Below are 20,401 nucleotides of genomic sequence, written 5' to 3'. Positions count from 1 at the left end.
GAGAAAAAAGTAATAAAATCGCGAAAATTGTGAAGACTCACAAGAAATAGTGGGTGTTGAAACAGGCATCAACTTAAGACAATATAAAACTACACTTCCAATCTATAATAGCTTTACATCTGATGGGAAAAAACCAATAACACAGAGACCATATGGAAAACAACGGAAAACATAACTACCTGAACTAGACACTCGTACATGAATTTTTTTTTAAATCTACCTACCCTACTTATTCTAAAATTGAACGTAATCAGAACCACACAATTTTTTTTAGGTCTTATTTATGTTAAAAAATATTACAATATGTAATTAATAGATGACGAGGTGGGTGTTATTACGCCCAATTTCAAGGTCTCAAGGTTGATGCAGTGACTGGGTTAGTATCCCGTATGTGTCCACAAACGAATTTGTCTGTACGGCGGTGTTGATAAACACTGTCCACAGTTTCTTTTATTTATTGATGAGATGGAGATGACGTCATGTTTAGTTGGTCTGCAAATTATTTGAGAAGGCCAAGATTGTCTATATATAAATTGTTAGTGGCATATGTTATTAATTAAGTACTAACAAGCATAGGTAAACATAGACACGCATTTCTGTATGTTATGTTTTAAGACATTTATCACAGAAGTAAAACGTTGTGTTACGAGATTTGATGCGCTGTTATGTGATGCGATGCGATGCAAGATGTAATGTGACGTGATGTTATGTGATCATGTGATGGAATGCGTTTTGTGATGAGATGTGGTATGATATGATAGATGCAATGCGACATGTGATGTGATGTGTTGTGATATGACGTGATGCAGTCCGATGTGATGTGATGTGATGTCAGATGTGATGTGATGTGATGTGATGTGATGTGATGTGATGTGATGTGATGTGATGTCAGATGCGATGTGATGTGATGCGATGAGATGCTATGTGATGTGGTGTGATGTGATGTGATGTGATGTGGCGTGATGTGATGTGATGTGATGTGATCAGATGTGATGTGATGTGGTGTGACGTGATATGATATGATATGATATGATATGATATTGTGATGTGATGTGATGTGATGTGATGTGATGTGATGTGATGTGACGGGATGTGGTGTGACGTGATATGATATATGATATTGTGATGTGATGTGATGTGATGTGATGTGATCACGGGTAATAAATTTTAAGTAAACCAATCAAAAGTAAGGCAGAGCAAAGTACACATAGCAGAGAGATCACGAACATACTCGCCAAACTCGGTGATGACAACACTAGCGTTATTACGTCAATCTATAACTGTATGTGTTGTGTTGTGTTGTGTTGTGTTGTGTTGTGTTGTGTTGTGTTGTTTGTAGTGACCGTGTTAATACACTGTACAATAACATGTTTATTTATAGTTACTGTCGTTGTCGTGTCTCCGTGTACTCTACTACCACTAATCGAATCGTGTCAATCATACGAGCGATTCAATAATTTTGTTAGCGTTACGTCTATACAGATAACTTTAATAGTGATTCACATATACATGTAGTTCAACTCTTAACGAGCTGACTGTGCCACACACTTTAACTTGTCATAGAGAAACGGACTTCCCAAATGACAAGCACCTTTAGGGGAAAAATTACTAAACTGGGTGAGGTCATTCAGTGCCGTATTGTCTTGTACTCCGTCCGAGTCACATGAGGTGACTGCTAATTTTATAGTTGAATGTAACCTCGTCCCAGATTGCCGATTGGTTCTTTAATCGACAATACCTGACGTGAACTCTTATTGAACTATGTTTGAAATGTCCACACTCGTTCAAATCCAAAATGCCATAGTTGATTCAGGCGCCATCTTGTGTTGGGAAAATGGATGCTAAAACACATTCAAATGAGAAGTAAACGCACTTCCCGTGGCATCGATTTTTCATCTTTAAAAATACAATAGAAATAATTATTAACTGCGTTTATAACAGTGTGACTTTATCTTATTAGCTCTCGTGTTATTTCATCTGCATATTACATTATCTCCGATGTTAATGGAACGGAGAACAAAATGATAGAGTTTAATTCTGTACCGTACAACGTGTGACATCATGACGAAGATAGCGATGTTTAATTAAAATGTATAGGCACACGTGTCGACTGCATGACCAGTTCCTCCAGTGCAGTACAAACACGTTCCCGCCAAAACCTATGACTTGAATGGGAATGAACGGATCACATTTAGTAGAACATATTTTTATATGCCAAGAGACTACCCGTATAAATTTTCTGTGGTAAAGAGCAGCCAGAGACCTGAAAAGTTTCGGATGTTCGTATTAAAAACAAGTGTAGGTCAACCATATAATGGCAATACTAGATTTTGTTTGTGGTTTTGTGTCCAAATGTCCAGGAAAATGTGTTGCCACAAGGTTCTCGTTAAATTGGCGGGAAATGTTCATGCACCGACGGAGTTCAATAGCCAGAAGTATTTGGCACAAACAGCCGAATGAAGCCGAATGAACTTGTGACCTGTTATTGAATTATTGTGTCGAATGTATGCGACGAACGTAGACAATAGTCACTAACACAAAGATAGCCACAACCCACTGTGCATATCATGTGCAGTAACAATAACGAATTCTGTTTGTAATATCGTACAGCTATTACTTGCGTGGGCAAATTTTAAAAATAATCCAACGATAACAGTCATAATTCGTATCGTCCTAGAATGACATTTTCGCGGCGTCTTTAATACAAGAATAAATTGCGATGTCGTGATGGATGTATGTATGGAATGCTTCAAGCTATCACGTGTTATGGAACGTTTTATTTTTCTCAAACGTCTGACCACAAGTAGGGTTTGTTCTACCACTGTCATAAACTAGGTTGCCACAAACTCTCAACGCCGTATAAAATATTACTATGTCTATATTCTCAATCAATATCATTCGAATCATAGTTCATGATTGTATAATGCTATGACCTTTCTGTAAGAAAAGAGAATATTTGTGTTTATATAATCATATCAATAATGGTGACATATTGATAGAAAGTATTACATATTACTTATATTATGCAATGGTTTTATGATATACAGCACGATATGTTAGTATTTGCATTCCCTGCATAAATCACCAATCGAAATTCCATTGTATATGCTAGAAACCTATAGTACATACAGTATATAGACATATACATATTTCGAACAAAGATTATTACATACATACATACATACATACATACATACATACATACATACATACATACAATTACATACATACATACATACATACATACATACATACATACATACATACATACATACATACATACATACATACATACATACATACATACATACATACATACACACACATACATACATACATATATACGTACGTACGTACGTACGTGCGTGCGTGCGTACGTGTACGTACGTACATACATACATACATACATACATACATACATACATACATACATACATACATACATACATACATACATACATACATACATACATACATACATACATACATACGTATGTACGTACGTATGTACATAGACAGATACATAGATATGATATGATAATTCAATCATAACCGTAATATCACATCAAAGTATGACATAATTACTTTGCTATCAATCTACAAGATGAGACTGATGACGTCATCGGCAACGTCGTGACTCAAATCAAAGCAGAGCGAAACGATATCGTACGTAATACTTTAGTGGTTGTAAGCATTAAATGGCCCAGGGTTACAGTTGTACGGTTGAAACTCGGCGTAACGGTAAATAAAGAAATCTAGTCAGATAGGGTTGAGCTATAAGACGTACATGTATCTAATCTATCTCCTTGGTCAGATTTTAATCTGATTGGTTTTAAACCTGACACCACAGACTGTGCTTACACAATAAGAGTGTACGTCTGAGTTGTAGCCTAGATTCTAAGGCTATCACCCATATCAACTACAGTTCGAGCATAGAATCTTAAGGTAGGGTTGTGGCGACGAATTGGTTTTTAGGCTTAGTCACATAAACTGCAGTCAAAAAGGAGGGGCATTGCTTCCGTATGAAAACTATTCCAGATACATAGCTCGTTCCCGTGTCTCCGCTAGTTGAGTATATGCATACTACACGTGACAAACTGGGTTGTATCGTGTTCGGATGTATTATGTCCGAAATACATCACGTGACATACATCACTTGCTCCGCAATTCAGCAGGTGTCCATCATCACCTTATTTCATGTCACGATTCATGTCCTAAATTATTTCCTGTAAAGGATAACACGTTAGAGAAGCAGACTGAGAGAAAAAAACTTGGTAAAAAGGATGAGTTTATCCAAGTATGTTGTCTCTGAAATGAATTCCATTTTGTGTATTCCAGATGTTGGCGTGACGAGAAATATGCATAAACAGATCAAGAATACTCACACTCACATAAATACCCATTAAAACTTTGCTCTTTTTGAGAAATGATTGATTGCAAAGCCTGCTATTCCAAAAAACCGAGTAGCCGTAGAAGGCACTTAATACTTAGTCTAGTCTCAGACCTGGTCTGATAATTGCAGGATGTGTTACATTATGTAATAACCGATTGGTACCGTACACCTCAGACAACTTTAGCACTTTGTTCCTACACACATTGTCGGAGTGCACAATTCTGAGATATAACTACCATACACGATGTTTCCCTTTAGATTGGCAAATCAATCACACTAAAGTATATGAAATTTGAAGCTTGTATAATTACGATAGTGGCTAATTACCTAAAATCATCAATTACTAGTATGCAGTAAATCAAACTACGTCAAGACGCCTTATAGGAGACATGCGCTTTGTTATCATCAATATGTGTACCAAATAATATGAAATTTGAAGTTCTGTGAAGATGTTGTTTAATTATCAAAAATTATCAATTATGCAAATGATTAATTACAATTAGAAATTACATCAACAAATTATACCAAATATTGTGCTTTCTTATTATCAATGCCTTTAACAATATATGAAATATGATGGGTGCATTTTTAAGATATAGGATAATTACCCAAATTTATTAATTATGCAGGAGGGAACTTGCAAACCCGCCATGTTGAATGTTGTATGAAGCGTCAAGCCACAAAAGAGATTATGAGGGTAAGGGGTGACAATCCTGAATCGACGGTGGCTGTCATAATAGTGGAAGGCATCACATAGCGATCATTAACCTATTAGTACATGTGATTTTGAAGTCTTGTATCGTACTACTGTATACTAATATACTTCGTAGCAGTTTTAAAAGTCTGGGAGCGTACAGTTTTCAATTTGAACAGTTGATTCAACAAACACGGGAATCGTCACGATTTCACCCTCTCGAATGTCTCACGTGTCCTGAATAGATATCCGGGTCTCTCCGTGGCCATTCTCCCTGACCATTGAGGCCGATATTTTGAATTGAACCCGCCATACATTTCGAATTCATATGACTGTGCATCGATATGTGTCAAATAATCATACCATATTGAATCCCATCTCAACTAAACACACCTAGAAAGATATCACGGCTCCTCTGATGGCATTCGTAAATTATTAACCATTGATAATAAGTAATGGTGAAATAAATACACTAAAAGAGTTTCTTTTTTTTTGTAATCACTTTCGAAAACTATAAATACATTGGGAATTTTTTACAAGAGTTTGTTCGAGCGATTTAGGCGGGAATATGTAATGTCAGTGGAGACGTGATTCGTCGTTCAATGGCATGTAATGTTGTATTCTACTTTTGAATCTTCTTATACTCTTGTACTGAAGTCAAGTTTTGGATGTGATCATTTGCTAAAATACTCCTGGCAGTATTATTTGAACGGAAGTTGTGCCATCTTGTGTACAAACTCTGGATAATCGGAGAGTTCCAAAATTAATTGCGTTGAGTATATCTATGTCACGAACATAAAGCAATCCGAGCACAAGTTCAATGAAAATGAGCAAATACCTTAGTCCTCATTTCACCGTGGCATTTTAGAACTTGCGATTTTAACGATTAAGTAAGCTCGGTTAGACAGATTGTAACGATTTGAGTTTAATCCAGTCCTTCCCTTGTAGTACCGCAGTGGACGACTTACTGTAAGCCGCAAAGACGCAGATTTAGTTATCGGTCCGACCTCTCTCAAGATCCAATGTTTAACTCTTGTAAGCTGGATTTCACATGTTTGAAGATCATGTATTTATTATACGGTTATTTTTTATGATCTGTGGATAGTAAATAACTTCAAGTTGTGCACGCGATGTAAGCCTAGTAAAATGAATGCGATATGTGGCGTACATGTTAAGATTGGCCGTTGCACATAAACAGAAAAAAAACGACCCAATGCATAAAATTCCAAAACTTATCATTTGGTTCTAACACTGATTTTAGTTATAAAATAGAATGAGTAGTAAAGTACATTGTGCTTGTGACGTCATCGTTTTTAGTTCTCAAGGACACTCGTGCGTCTCGAGCTAGTCACGTGATTGAAAAAAAACTTTTAAAAACAACCTATTAAAGATTGCTGGCACATTTCCAAATCACCCAAATACCGTACTATGCAAATGATGGGTATCCAAATATTTATTTATGAGGAGTGAGAGAGGGGGAGGGGTACGATTAGAAGTGCGTTTCGGCTTGACTACCATATTTATTGGCGTGAACTATTTAACTCTTCTGCTAAAAATTAATTAACTTTTCATTCGTCTTTTGTTTAACTTCATTTATTACACTGCTACTAAATATTGAAAACTTAGAACACAATCATCTTCAATATAAATGCTGTCATTAGTTATTCTGAAGTGAACGGACATCATTTACAAAAATATTCCGATTCGTTCGTTCGTTTGTTTGTTTGTTGAAACGAGTTTGATAATTTTCCCGCCAAATATGGAATATTGGTTCGTCCGGATATTATTTATGCGGAAACATTACGGCTTATTTATTTGGGGATTATATTATGTTTTGCGTCTTGTCGCTAAATTCTCCATTGATTTGACCCGATGGATAGTACAATCTTTTGTTGGAATCGTGGTAACCAACCGTTGGCATGATAGCATGCATGACGACAAAATTAGTGGTGCCCTAGTCCTTTGTGATATAGGCGAGGAATCGTATGATATCCGTCAAAGCATGTTGGTTTTTCTGAGAAATTGGTAAGTTGACCTGCATTTTAGATTCCGTGAATCTTTCGTATTTTCGGAGAAACGATTACTATCCGTTGGGTTTAGATCGCGACCCTATGGCGGTTGAACAATAGCCCTATCATTACACGTAGGCCGCATAATGGCTGCCGTCGTATTATTTTCGTTTCGATTCGTTTATCCTTCACTGCGATGTACACATCCAGTAAAATGTTTACACACTCAGTCTGTGAACCTCGTGCTAGAATAAGCCACTAGATTGAATGACGTCACACAAAAATTCCACTCCGTTGCCCGTTTGTTATCTTTCCACGCGATTTTACCTCAGAGTTGAAAGTTCATTATTCTCATTTCCACCGATTAAGAGCTCTTTTACGCATGTGCTGTGATCATGATCGATCGATTGGGTCGGCTTTTTCTTGTTTAATATGCGCAGATCGCGTGCTTCTTGTGTATCACGCGGTGTATATTCAGAAGTGGCTACTACTATTTCACCTTCACCGAAGATATCCGATGATAAAGGAATCGGCTTAAAGCAAGTTGTATTTTCCAGTCAACCAACCGTTAATATGGTGCTAAATTCGCAGGCTTTGCTTAAAACAGAAATTTCAAGAGAAGAACCAAGACTGTGAGCGTGGATTTTATCGACGATTCGAGTTTTAGGTTACGTTTGCGTCGTGGAAGTACAAAAACAGAACTGCGGTTATTTGCTAGTAGTAGCGTGGAACTTACCACGATTACGGTAGTTGCGATATTTGAGTTTGACAACACGCACGGCGTACGTTTTTCGTTTCATTTTTCGTCTTGCACGTATCGTCGTACGTGAAAACGGAGGACTTTGTTCACTTTAGTTTCGAAAGGAAAATATTCACGTTTGAGACACGCTTATTGTGTTATACCACAAACTCCACGAACTACTTGAAACAGCGAGGGTACGGCTGGACACAGGAGTCATCAGTGAACAAAAGAAAGCCCTAAGAACATTCGGACTTGGCCCCTTTGGCGGGAAATTGAGGCGAACAACAAGCAACGGCACACAACTATAATGATCAGCGTCTTACAGCAGAGGTTACGTGAGCGTTCACCATTTATGCTGAAACATGAAAGCTGCGGTCGCTCGTCTTATCGACTCACCCTACGGGTATGTAGTTATTGTGTTCGGAGTGGGCACCAGTCACATTTGTACGTATTTTATCAATGCCATGCACGATTATTTTAGCAGAAACTGCAATCGACGCCATTGTGACATTTTCTTGGACTAACTTTTCATAGACGACACGACACATCTTTGTCAATTTAAAGCGCACGTACGTGGTATAAGCTTACACTTTTATTGTTGTTCTAAGCATCATACAAAATTTTGGTGTTTCGTGACTCAAGTCACTCAATATGATTTAATTATCATGTAGTGTGGGATGATGTACATCATTTTTGTGATGCCTATGGCGGTGATGTTGTGTTCTTGATATATATTTTATTTCCTTAGGACTAATTGTTGAGATTTTAAAAGGAAAATGCCACAAGTAAAACAATTACATAAAATGACGTATTCTCACTCATAGGACAAAGCATGCAACCACTAATAAATTCAATATATTGGATCCTTGTACACTTGTACATATTTTGGGAATCTTTTTAGACAGTTAAAGTGGACATTCATAATTCTCAGAATTGTCAGGAAATGGTTATAAATTTACACCCCAATTTGGAACTTGCAATCCAGACTAAGCATGCTCAGACGCAAAGGACTATGGGATTATCTGTGGTTATCGTAAAACCTAATCTGGAGCTACCGATAAAATAAACCTCCCACAATGGTCAAGATGACTATGAGTTGATCATTTATGGTTACAAACAGTGTAACATTATTGTTTACGATCCTAATTGATTAGTATTTATTATCACATTTCCCATGACGCAACATTCAGTATGGCGGGTTTGCAAGTTCCCTCTTGCTTACACATTGTAGATGTAGGAGGCAAACGACTGTGTATCGCGAGTTCTGGTTCAACAGAATTGTAGGAGTTTGACATTTTCAATGAAATCGGTATCCATAAAAGGATTGCATGATTCAATGGCTACCGAATTTCCTTTTCATATATATATATATATATATATATATATATATATATATATATATATATATATATATATATATATATATATATATATATATATATATATATATAGGGCATAGTACTTCTTAGTCGTGATATTGGTGTATGCTATATATTAAGCAACCCACGCGCTCCGTTTGGTAATCCCCTTCAAGTATTGTTACCAATCCGTGCTGTGTATGATCTCAAGTCAGCTTTTATTACCCAAATTAGTAGTATTATATTCGATATCATTTCTCTAATCGTTGTTTCACACTGAGCAGGTCGTGATCACAATTGAAAGATGACGTCGTCAGCTTTAACAGAACGACGGCATATGACAGGTGTTCGATGGCAATGCGTTTCCACCTCGTCGACACTTCAATGTATACAATAACACTTGAGAATTTTCGTTGAACTTTGGACCGGTCAACCTTCGGGTGGACTGTCTGAAACCAAAGACAATCACTACAGACAAATTATAAGATAATTATCTATTAATGATGAAATGGCTAACTCAGAACTGTAATATTTTATGCAGCTTCGTTATGAAATTTTAAGTTTAATTAAAGGCTCGCTGAAAAAAATTACCCATTCTAAATCTTTTCATAGAAAGGGTAGGATAGTCGAAGTGACGCGTGGTTATGCTTTAGTCATCTCATGCCTAGCCTTCGGGGTTGCAGTGTGTTGACGTTTAAAAGTTAAATGCCGAACTGACATTTTTGGGAGAAATACTTCGCGATATTTTCCTCGATTATGACACATGAAATGTCTCTGTAATCCAGCGAACGGTTTCTCACTCCAGAAACACACCGAAGTATGCATTGTACCAACGTGGGAATTTCCGTTACTAATACTATCGAAACTTAACTTTGCAAGTGGTAACACTCCTGCTCCACCCCACCTCATTCCACACCACCCCCACCCCCACCCCACACACACATACACATACCGTGCCATCGTTTGCAGTTGTAAATCAGTACCGAACCAAAACGTTTTTGTTAAATATCAGCGCTTTGCTGCAACTTCACTATAAACCTAAACCTCAGAACTAATCAATAGTTAGCAAATAATGAAACCAATTTGGGGTTTAATTAACCGTGGCCATATATTAAAAGACAAAACAAGACGATTCATGAAAATTTATAAGTTACTTATGTAGTGAAATAATCTCATCAGCTTATAATATTCTTAATACTTCTTAATATACTAACATTGTCAGTCGAACGATCCTACAACTTACAAGTTGATTTATCAGTGATGGTGTGATTAAGATAGACATTGTTGAAGTGACGGTTACACCTATATACAGATGTGGGTTGTTGTCTTCAGCTACTCCAGTGCCAGTCAAATGCACGACAGGTCGACCTTGAGACTTATTTATTCGCAATGCGCATTCTTTCCTGAGAAAACGGTATACGCCCACATCAACGTAACGATGGACATAGAACTTAGTGAATAAGTGAATCGTTGCACACATTTTGCGAATGTCTCCATCAAATGCGTATGCCTACAGTAAATGTCAAACTGTAAATGGTATGTAGTAATGTTTACGTACATACGTACGTACGTACATACATACATACATACATACATACATACATACATACATACATACATACATACATACATACATACATACATACATACATACATACATACATACATACATACATACATACATTTACCCCTTTTCCGAGCTACCGATATATTTATCATTGTCATACCATCCTTGTATACAACCCACTTTGTCATTTCTAAAGCATCCTACTAATGCTAGGGTAATGCTGACGTTAGAAAACTACAGACAGAAAGGAGCGGTCGAAATGCTTGATTTACGTTATTGACTTTTCATTTGCCTCATAATGCAGGAAAGCGTCACGACCAACATATTATATGCATTATCACTTTGAAAATGCGGAGTTTAATACTGAAATGTGGTAATTTACAATTAGTCGTATACTATAAAGCATGTTGCTTCTGAAACAGGCCAATCATAATAAGAAGAACCGAAAGTCTAATGTATCTGGCAAGTCATTTTTCGTTTTCGTTTTCGTTTGACCTTAATGTGGCCCGGAAACCCCCACCCCTACCCCCAATCTCGAACACAACCTGAATGTATACAGAACTTCATAAAGCACGAACACGATCCATACGTGATAGATGGACTATACATGTGGTATAGATCTTTACAAAGCCGTCTCGCCCAACCATTATACACATGTATTGTTCCGATTGCAGTGTATATCCTGGTCATGCAATGGAGAAACAGGCTTTAGAGCAAAGTAACCCGGATGAAAGCTTGCCTATACGCATCGAGTCAGAACACTAAAAAGTGGTATGGTCTGAGGCATCGATGACAAAATTATGTCATTACCGTGACGATAACGCAAATACAATGTTAGTTTCTGTAAATGTCAAATGTTCCACCATCAGGAAGAGATTCCCTATTCTCAAACCATTGACTGCGTAGACGTCACTGTGGTTTTCAAACCCTCGAAGTAGTGTGGATACATCACGGTGGCTTTCCGACAATAAACCGTATACGTACATGTCTGTAATATGATGAAACATTGTAAGGCTCAAATGCCAGCCGTGCTATGTTGCCTTGAAAACGAGATTACATTTACTAGAAAGGGTTGATAACAAGACTCAATATAAATGTAGACGGTCGAGGATGTCGTGATTAAATTGACCTGAACACGGCATGAAAATTGATGTAACCGTAAAGACGGCTATGTCTAAATCGCAGACGTGATCGATCAAATTACGCTCTTATCTTTGCCAACTTCCCAGTAGTATGCAAGAAATAAACACGTGATTTTCATCGTCAAAATATCAATAGCTATGGGTCCGCTGTCTCGGTGTATCTGGAATGACACTATATTCCGGAATAAAGCACGGTCTCAAAGCTATGATATCCTGTCATGTTATGGGTACAATGATAACAAAGGTGTAATATGCTGTTGCCATGGATTACAGGCCAAATAATGATATTAATGTGAAAGTACACGTAGGCGGTGAAAAGAAAAGTAAAACGCTGTGACTCCTGGTTACGTATATCTCACCTACTTTTATTTTACCTCGGCACATACATAATCCGCGATTCACATGTTACTGTTACAATTCTTGTTAAAATGTAATACCGCGACGTATTGTAAATCTCTCTACGGCTGAAATGTGAAAGAAAGATGTTTATACATTCTACCATGACCGATATTTGTTAAGAAAATATGCAATCATCCGCGGGTCCTTTATTTCATCGGTTTGGAAAGGGTTTCAGTAGTTGGTTGTTCTCGCAGATGCACTACAGTCAGACTTGTAAGTTCTCTTACGTAGACACTGACAAATTAGCGAATTTGGATAAAGAATTTAATTTCTGATTTGAAAAGTTAGAAATGTCATGCAGGAGGCTTTTAGGTATTCAGATTCGAAATAGCGTTTAATGCGAATACATATGATATTTGGGGTTCACTAGTGGGTCGTTAACCTTCTCGTAATTGGAGACAACTCTATTTATAATAATTTACTGGTAATTGTTACCGTACTGATCAAACGGCTACCTGCGGTGATTGTTATCACATTTGGAGATCTATAATTCGAATGTGTCTTTCCGGTTTTCTCATTTTACAGAAAGACGATCAGAGATGGAAAGTGTATTCATTCACTCATTGCAAACATCCGCTGACGTTTTCTCGATCTCACTTTTAGGTAATGAGATGGAAGTATACATGACGTGTGGTTGGTTTGTACAAAATGTATTACAACGGTGCAAAAATGGTGTTAGCCGCACTCTTTAAAATGAAGCAGGAAATCCGTATATCACGTCACGTGTCACTGATACCCACACGTCTTGTTGATGTCCCCTTTTTGTGACCATAAACAGATTACAGGCAACACTCTAGAATTTCCCTATGAAACGAAACGAATCGTTTTACATAAATCGCTTGGAAGTTGAAATGTCATGTCGCGGGCGAACTAACCTAAAAAGATATGACTAATAAATGAACGTTTATTATGACACCTTTTATAGGAGAGTTTGTTCAAATAACCAGCTATTGTTATTTATCTACAAGAATCACATTTCAGAATAAGCGAAGAAAGGGTTGTTTTACGCGAGTACGGTGAGTTCATCATCCATTGTAACGGGGTCTCAGGGGTTGTTGATGGTCACCGGTCCGATCGGTGGCCGAGTGCCCAGTGGTTAGCTCTTGTGTCTCATATTTACCACTAGTCTGCGTCCAAATCCGGGTTTGATGAAACGTTAACCCAATCTGTATGTACGATGGGTGCTGCTTAGTTTGACCTTATTGAATATCGCATGTTTTCAAAGCATATAATCAGTCGTGTGGGTATTTTTTTTTCTCTCGTCGTTCTCCCTGTCACTCCCTAGGGCGATAGCGAGAACAAAATCCGTTCTACATTTTCCCCGGATACTCCGGTTTTCTCAAAGCTCTAAGGCGCTGCCGTGCACATGTACGGCCATATGTCTCAATTGTCGAATTTGATTTGGATCATAAAATATATACTTACTGTTATTATTGTTAAGGCCAAATAAAAAAAAAGTTGTTTGGTTCCGGTTACTCGACCACACCTAGTTTTTCACGCCGACCCTAAACTTACGTATTCGAGAAAAATAATAATAAAATCGCGAAAATCGTGAAGTCTCGCAAGAAATAGTGGGTGCGGAAACTGACATCAACTTAAAAAGACAATATAAAACTAATCTTCTAATATGTGATGGCTGTACATCTGATAGGAAGAAATAAACAACACAGAGACCATTTGGAAAACAATGGAAAACCTGAACTAGACACTCATGAAAAAAAATGTAATAAAATAAAATAAAAAAATCTACCTACCCCACCTATTTTAAAAATTGAATGTAATCGGAACCACACTATTTTTTACGTCTAATGTTATTTCGAAATCGTAAGATAAAGGAAGGGTAATTTGTATAAAAACCAAATATTCACTGAAAAGATGGTGCATTTACTTGTGTCACCTTTTGTATAAATATCGGACCAGATGTCGCCTTGACCAAAGGCAAAGACAATATGTCTGATTATGACGTCATAACGACGTAAATGTTTATTCGCTTATGAAACTCCCTTTAGATATGATATTTATATCCGTAAATTGACCGACATTATTGTATTAATAGGCGTACCAGTAATAAAATCAGTGTGTTGCTTGCATTGGCGCAAGAATGTGTCCTGTTTAAGTATGTTTACTTCCTAAACACCACGAAGTTTCAGAAAAGTTTGCAGGGTTTTTTCGACGAAGCTATGAAATGTGTCCGAACTACATTGTAAATCGTTTTCGGGACGCGATACAGCCGCCGGGCAATGCTAAATTTGTGACGATCGACACACACACGTATTCGTAAACCACACATGTACAACCAGGTCACGCGTATCCATTGATAGTTTGTGAATAATTAATGAGATGTCCCGCAGTCATGGCAACGGATACGTACATCTACGTCACCGAATCGTGCTGCAACATAATCTTTGGAATAAATACGATTGTCGCGCATTGAGAAATACTCGGTTTCTCGCCCGTGGTGAAAGAAAAGGTGATGAAATTACTGAGATACAAGAAATGTCATGGGGTCTAAACAATAGAAAACAAAATTCACCTCAGTAGGAATTTATACAATCCGATGAGTTCGTGCCATTACGAATAAAAAAAACAAACAGATATATTCTTATAATTATGATCTCGTCTTTAGCAAGTAGAAGAATGATTTTTATTTATAAAACGAAGTTTATTTTTTATATTTTCATGAGGTGAAGTGTTCACATTCGTTGTTGTATTCCAATACGTTCAATTTATGTGTGCGTACTTTCGTTTGGTTGTTTGCTAAGGATGTTGCAAGTCTTTGTGTTCCACGGATCGCTGTACTCTACTCTACTCTTTTTTTCCCACTTGACTTTCAGACTTAAGTTATGCTGGCTTAGGAAAATAAACATACTTTTAGTATATCACTGTACATTTTCAATGAATAGTATATATATATATATATATATATATATATATATATATATATATATATATATATATATATATATATATATATATATATATATATATACTATTGCGGCTATTTTATACCGCTGATATACTATAGCTCAACTTTAGTGGTTACTACCAATGTATTGTAGGAGTTTAGTACTTCTAGTATAGTTTGATGAATTATAATAACCAATAATAATATTAATATGGAAAAAAATTATTAATGATGATGATGATGATGATGATGATGATGATGATGATGACGACGACGACGACGACGACGACGACAACAACGACGACGATGATGATGATGATGATGATGATGATGATGATGATGCACCTCTACTACTACTACTACTACTACTACTACTACTACACACACACACACACACACACACATATATATATATATATATATATATATATATATATATATATATATATATATATATATATATATATATATATATATATATATATATATATATATATGTATGTATGTATATTACAGTGTATATATAGTATCTACGCACTATTAATGACCGGAAATACCGTACGCAATTCAAACTACTTTTAGTAAGCAATACGAAACCATTCACATCGTAAAGTCATGCGGGTTGAACATTGTAATGAATAAGTTTACCCCCATAGACAGGGAAGTTACAAAATTCGTCTAGTTATGTACCAATATGTTGAACCTATGGTGACGAAATCTTTAAGACATCGTTGTACAATCTTTCTATTAATATCGTATACTTTAAAAACGGTATGGATTTATGATATTTTCGAAATACATAAATATACTTTGGCCCAATTTATTACGTCAGCCAGTCGACTGAAGGCAGGTTTCATGTGCACATATGGCATTTTCGGGCGTTCCATATTTGCCTCACAATGACTTGTGCACAATTTCCTCTCATGTTTTATCTGTGGGGAATACATGTGATATTTTAATCACGCGATCCCCCGCCTACCACAGCCCGTCGCGTCGTTAACGCGTTCGTCTGTTCCCAAGTGTACGTGTCCGTGCGTACACAATCGGTTCCCAACTTATTACCAACAGTCGAGTCCATTCACCTCGATACACAGGTGTTCGTATGCTTGGCTTCAAAGGACACAGCAATTCTACCATTTTGTTCGAGCAGTGTTTTTTTCAGAATCAATTCATAAATTCAAAAACCCTGTGCAATATTTTGAAGATCAATGCCCTTATAAGGATTGTGTTGATCTGTGTTCTGATAGAAAAGATCCGCCGCGCCGATATGTCTATAAACTCTCGTGTGTGTACATTGATTATTTTCGTCTTATTTGCATGTACGAATGCCAATCCCACGGCTCTTGTCCTGCCCAGAAATACCATTCTCGCAAACCAGGGCTGTTGTTTCTTCCACGACGCTAAATATCCACCACTTAGTGGTGCGTCTTGGACCGTCGGTGCCGTAAAAGAGGTTGTGGTTTACGACGATGAGAAATACGCTATTTATCTCTCGGGGCACTAACTTCTGATCGTGTAGGTTATCCTGAGAGGTTATCGCTGTTCGTAAATATAGGGCACATATTAATGGCGACAACAGATTTTTTTTTGTAGTTCAAGCACCATATTGATGCAGAATACGCTTTCCGATAAACCAGCGTTTGGGATCAAATAAATGAACCACTTTCATAGTTATGACGTCATGGTCATATAATACACTAACACTTATAAACATTGGAGTTTCGTTTCGTCACCGTTTTTAAGATTTATCCGTACTTTCCTGGTTCTACTGAAATCGTAGTAGAAAACCCACAAAAAGTGACGCGGTGGTGAGTAAGCCTAGCCAATGGAGTCATAACTTACGAATCTGTCAATAGGGCTATATAAATGTTTCCACGAGACAAAATACCCAAAACGTTGCGTTGTATCACTGGATATGGAATTAGACTGTATTGGAAGTCCGCACAGAGCTTATACTGTTTCCTATTTTATAAAGAGTACAGCTTCAACGTATATCTGGAATTGTCCACGAATTGTACTCTGCGTGCAGTACAGTACAACCGACAATGAAAGTAGTTGAAATTAAAATACCATAATTTTACACCGTAAACACGTATAGTATTGCATGCAAAGTAGCACGTGGACTTTTCACCGCTTACTTTGTCGCCATGAGGGTAATATCGCCAGCTTTATCACAAGATAAATCGCCATATTAGCGAGATTGAAAAGAATCGAATAGTAGTAATAAACCGATTGTTTAGTAGTGTAAAACCTATAGTCACTACTGCTGTCGAATGAAACGGTGATTCTCATCAATGTATTGATGATAGATTGATTTGAAAGACGGTGTATTAACATTTCTTGGAATTGAGTCATTATGTGATGTTTTAGAAGTCAATATGGCGCCCACCAGTGTGTACTTAAAATTACTATATCTTGCCGTCTTTGACAATTGAGACCATATTGTGGTTATTTAGGTCGATGCTGGCTTCGTCATGTTTGACCGTACTTTGTATTTTTGTGCTGGTTGGAAGCACGCTGTAATCTGTTTGTACTTATCGTTCGAAGGTTTAACAATGTCTTCAAATCTAACTTGGTAATTTCTCTACGTCATCGTTTGACCTAACTGTGTCTTGTGAACCGTAACTGGCAATGGGTCATTTGACACGTTAGTATAATGTCTTCTGACCTACCTGGGTCACATGAAATCTGTATCATGCCTTTTGACCTAACCGGTCATATGGCACATCAACATTATGTTTTCTGACCTAATTGGGTCACATGAAATCTGTATCATCTCTTTTGACCTAACCGGTCATATGGCACATCAACATAATGTTTTCTGACCAAACTGGGTCATTTGTCACATCGTCTGCTGACCTAACCAAAAAAAGTAGTCAATATGTTCACGTTGCCATAATTACCTAACTCTCTCAACTTTCTAAGTTATAAGTAATATCCTGTATTACTTCCATTTGTAGCTTCAAACAGTGTTTAACCCTGTTAATAATATTGCATTCCTCCATGACCTCCGAGGTTGGTGGACGCCAAAATGACAATGATTGTAATCCGAGTTAATATTAGTACATAAACTTTCTTACTTTTAGTTTCGTATTTCTGTTCATTATTATCAAAATACAATCGAATGTATCTGTATGTTCTATTCATATTGTTCATTGGTACGCGGGGATCGATGCATTGTAAATCGTATGATTTCCATTTTTTTTTAAAAAGCGAACCGGAGTAGCAACCGTGGATGAACTCATAGGTTATAGCACAGCTTGCTAAGCTTACAGCTATATAACATGAATTTGTTAGACCATTAAAATGCATGTTGTTTTGGAATGAAAAAACCTACACTGACACCACGGGTTTGAAAACTATTACTGGATACACCTTTAGGCCAGACAGCTTGTACGACGACATAGCATTATTAGTTCAATCTCTAGGCATTGTATAGATTGTTTCAAATCGATAGTCGGTATCGTCTCATCGTATTTACAATAATTGTTATAATATCAGGTGCAACAATCAGTTTACTAAGAACAAATTGCAAATGCTTCATCTTCGCTGCCATCATCAGCATCATCACGTTTTGTGTTCTACGTCAAGATCTTCCGAAGGTTCACCCGAGGCTAGACTCGCCTTCGTCATCAACACTCAAAGTGTCGCAGCCAAAGTAAAAATAATCGATATAATTATAGTTCATTGCACTTGCCCCGATTTTATTTGTTGACCTTCAAATAGCACTGGTATATTTGAACTTTGCTCACTTATTAGAAAAGAGGTACATGCACTTTAATCTAAAGCATAAAACTTCAAACCCCATTACACATGTGTCTGAGATCAATTACACACGCACGCGCGCGCTCTCTGTCTCTCTCGCGCGCACGACACATACGTATACATACATACATACATACATACATACATTCATACATACATACATACATACATACATACATACATACATACATACATACATACATACATACACACGCATACATACATACATACATACATACATACATACATACATACATACATACATACATACATACATACATACATATATACATACATACATACATACATACATACATACATACATACATACATACATACATACATACATACAGAGAGAGAGTGGAGAGCTAAACGATGTCACTGCGCACTAAGTATAGAGAACCCCTCAATCTAGTACATATGATATAAGATATTAATATCAGTATTGATGCCTTTTGAATACAACTGAAAGGTCACACGGTGAGCTTACATGATGAAACGTATGGTTCGTTGCTATCACGTTCCCTGCATGATAATTGCAATTTACTAAGTTCAGGAAATATTAATCTTCGATGAATCTGACATGAATGACGTGTGAAGTAACCATGGCAAAATGAATCTAATGGCAACATTAAACACCAACAATAAATGCGTAGAAACTAAATTTATTGTAGCAAAATCTCAGATGATAATATTGATAAATTTAGAAACAATTAATCTTGAAATGAAAATGTCCTAAAACTCCAACGAATTCAATTTGATGCACTCAACAATCATACATAATCCTGCTTATTTGATCGTATTCTATCTACTCCTACTGAAACTTTACGTGGTGCAAGTACCTTGTTACGTATTACTTTTGAAGAAGGGGATAAGCAGATTTGAACATTATTGGCGACACATTCTCTAATACTGTGTATTCAGTGCCGATATTACGAACAAGACCTAAAGGTTTTCATAATTGGTATTATATACTTCAACAACGACGCACTGTCGTAGACGTTTCGTACGTGCGTTATCTGATTTTAATTATTGTGCCCGGAGACGTTGCCAGCTTGTGACGCCATATTGTATACTTACCATATATTTGATTATTATTCCATGGTATTTTCCCTAGAAAATCATATCGACATTTTAACAAAAGTAAAACAATTAGTAGAATAATGTGAATATACTGAATGGGGAATTAACAATCACTGACTGTGCATGCCGCAACCTGGTAAAAATCACGTGATTATCTATTTTGTCAAAAGCTTAAAGGACTGGTGTTCGCTTACACATGTATCAGCCATCTTCCATACATGCAATATGTTACTGTGCAAATACAGGACTAAACTAGTACAAACTTGCAGTGTTCCCAGTGTTCGCCACAAGAGGAAATTAAATGACTGGTAATGAGTGTAGTTCACGAGCTAGTACGAAACACC

General features: G+C 36.9%; 2 protein-coding genes across 2 annotated transcripts in view; both read left to right on the top strand.

Moving 5' to 3' along the window:
• Positions 1–20,401, top strand: part of LOC144442713 (uncharacterized) — a 65,678-nt gene that overhangs the window by 18,464 nt on the left and 26,813 nt on the right. The window lies entirely within an intron of this gene.
• The window catches only part of LOC144441919 (S-formylglutathione hydrolase-like), a 134,152-nt gene continuing 124,443 nt past the window's right edge, over positions 10,693–20,401 (top strand). The window contains exon 1 of the mRNA XM_078131185.1: positions 10,693–10,696. The gene's annotated coding sequence lies outside the window, so the exon portion shown is untranslated. The remainder of the gene's footprint in view (positions 10,697–20,401) is intronic.

The sequence above is a fragment of the Glandiceps talaboti genome, chromosome 11, assembly GCF_964340395.1.
Source record: "Glandiceps talaboti chromosome 11, keGlaTala1.1, whole genome shotgun sequence".
Classification (NCBI taxonomy): Eukaryota; Metazoa; Hemichordata; class Enteropneusta; family Spengelidae; genus Glandiceps; species Glandiceps talaboti.
This window is presented reverse-complemented; position numbering and strand designations above follow the sequence as displayed.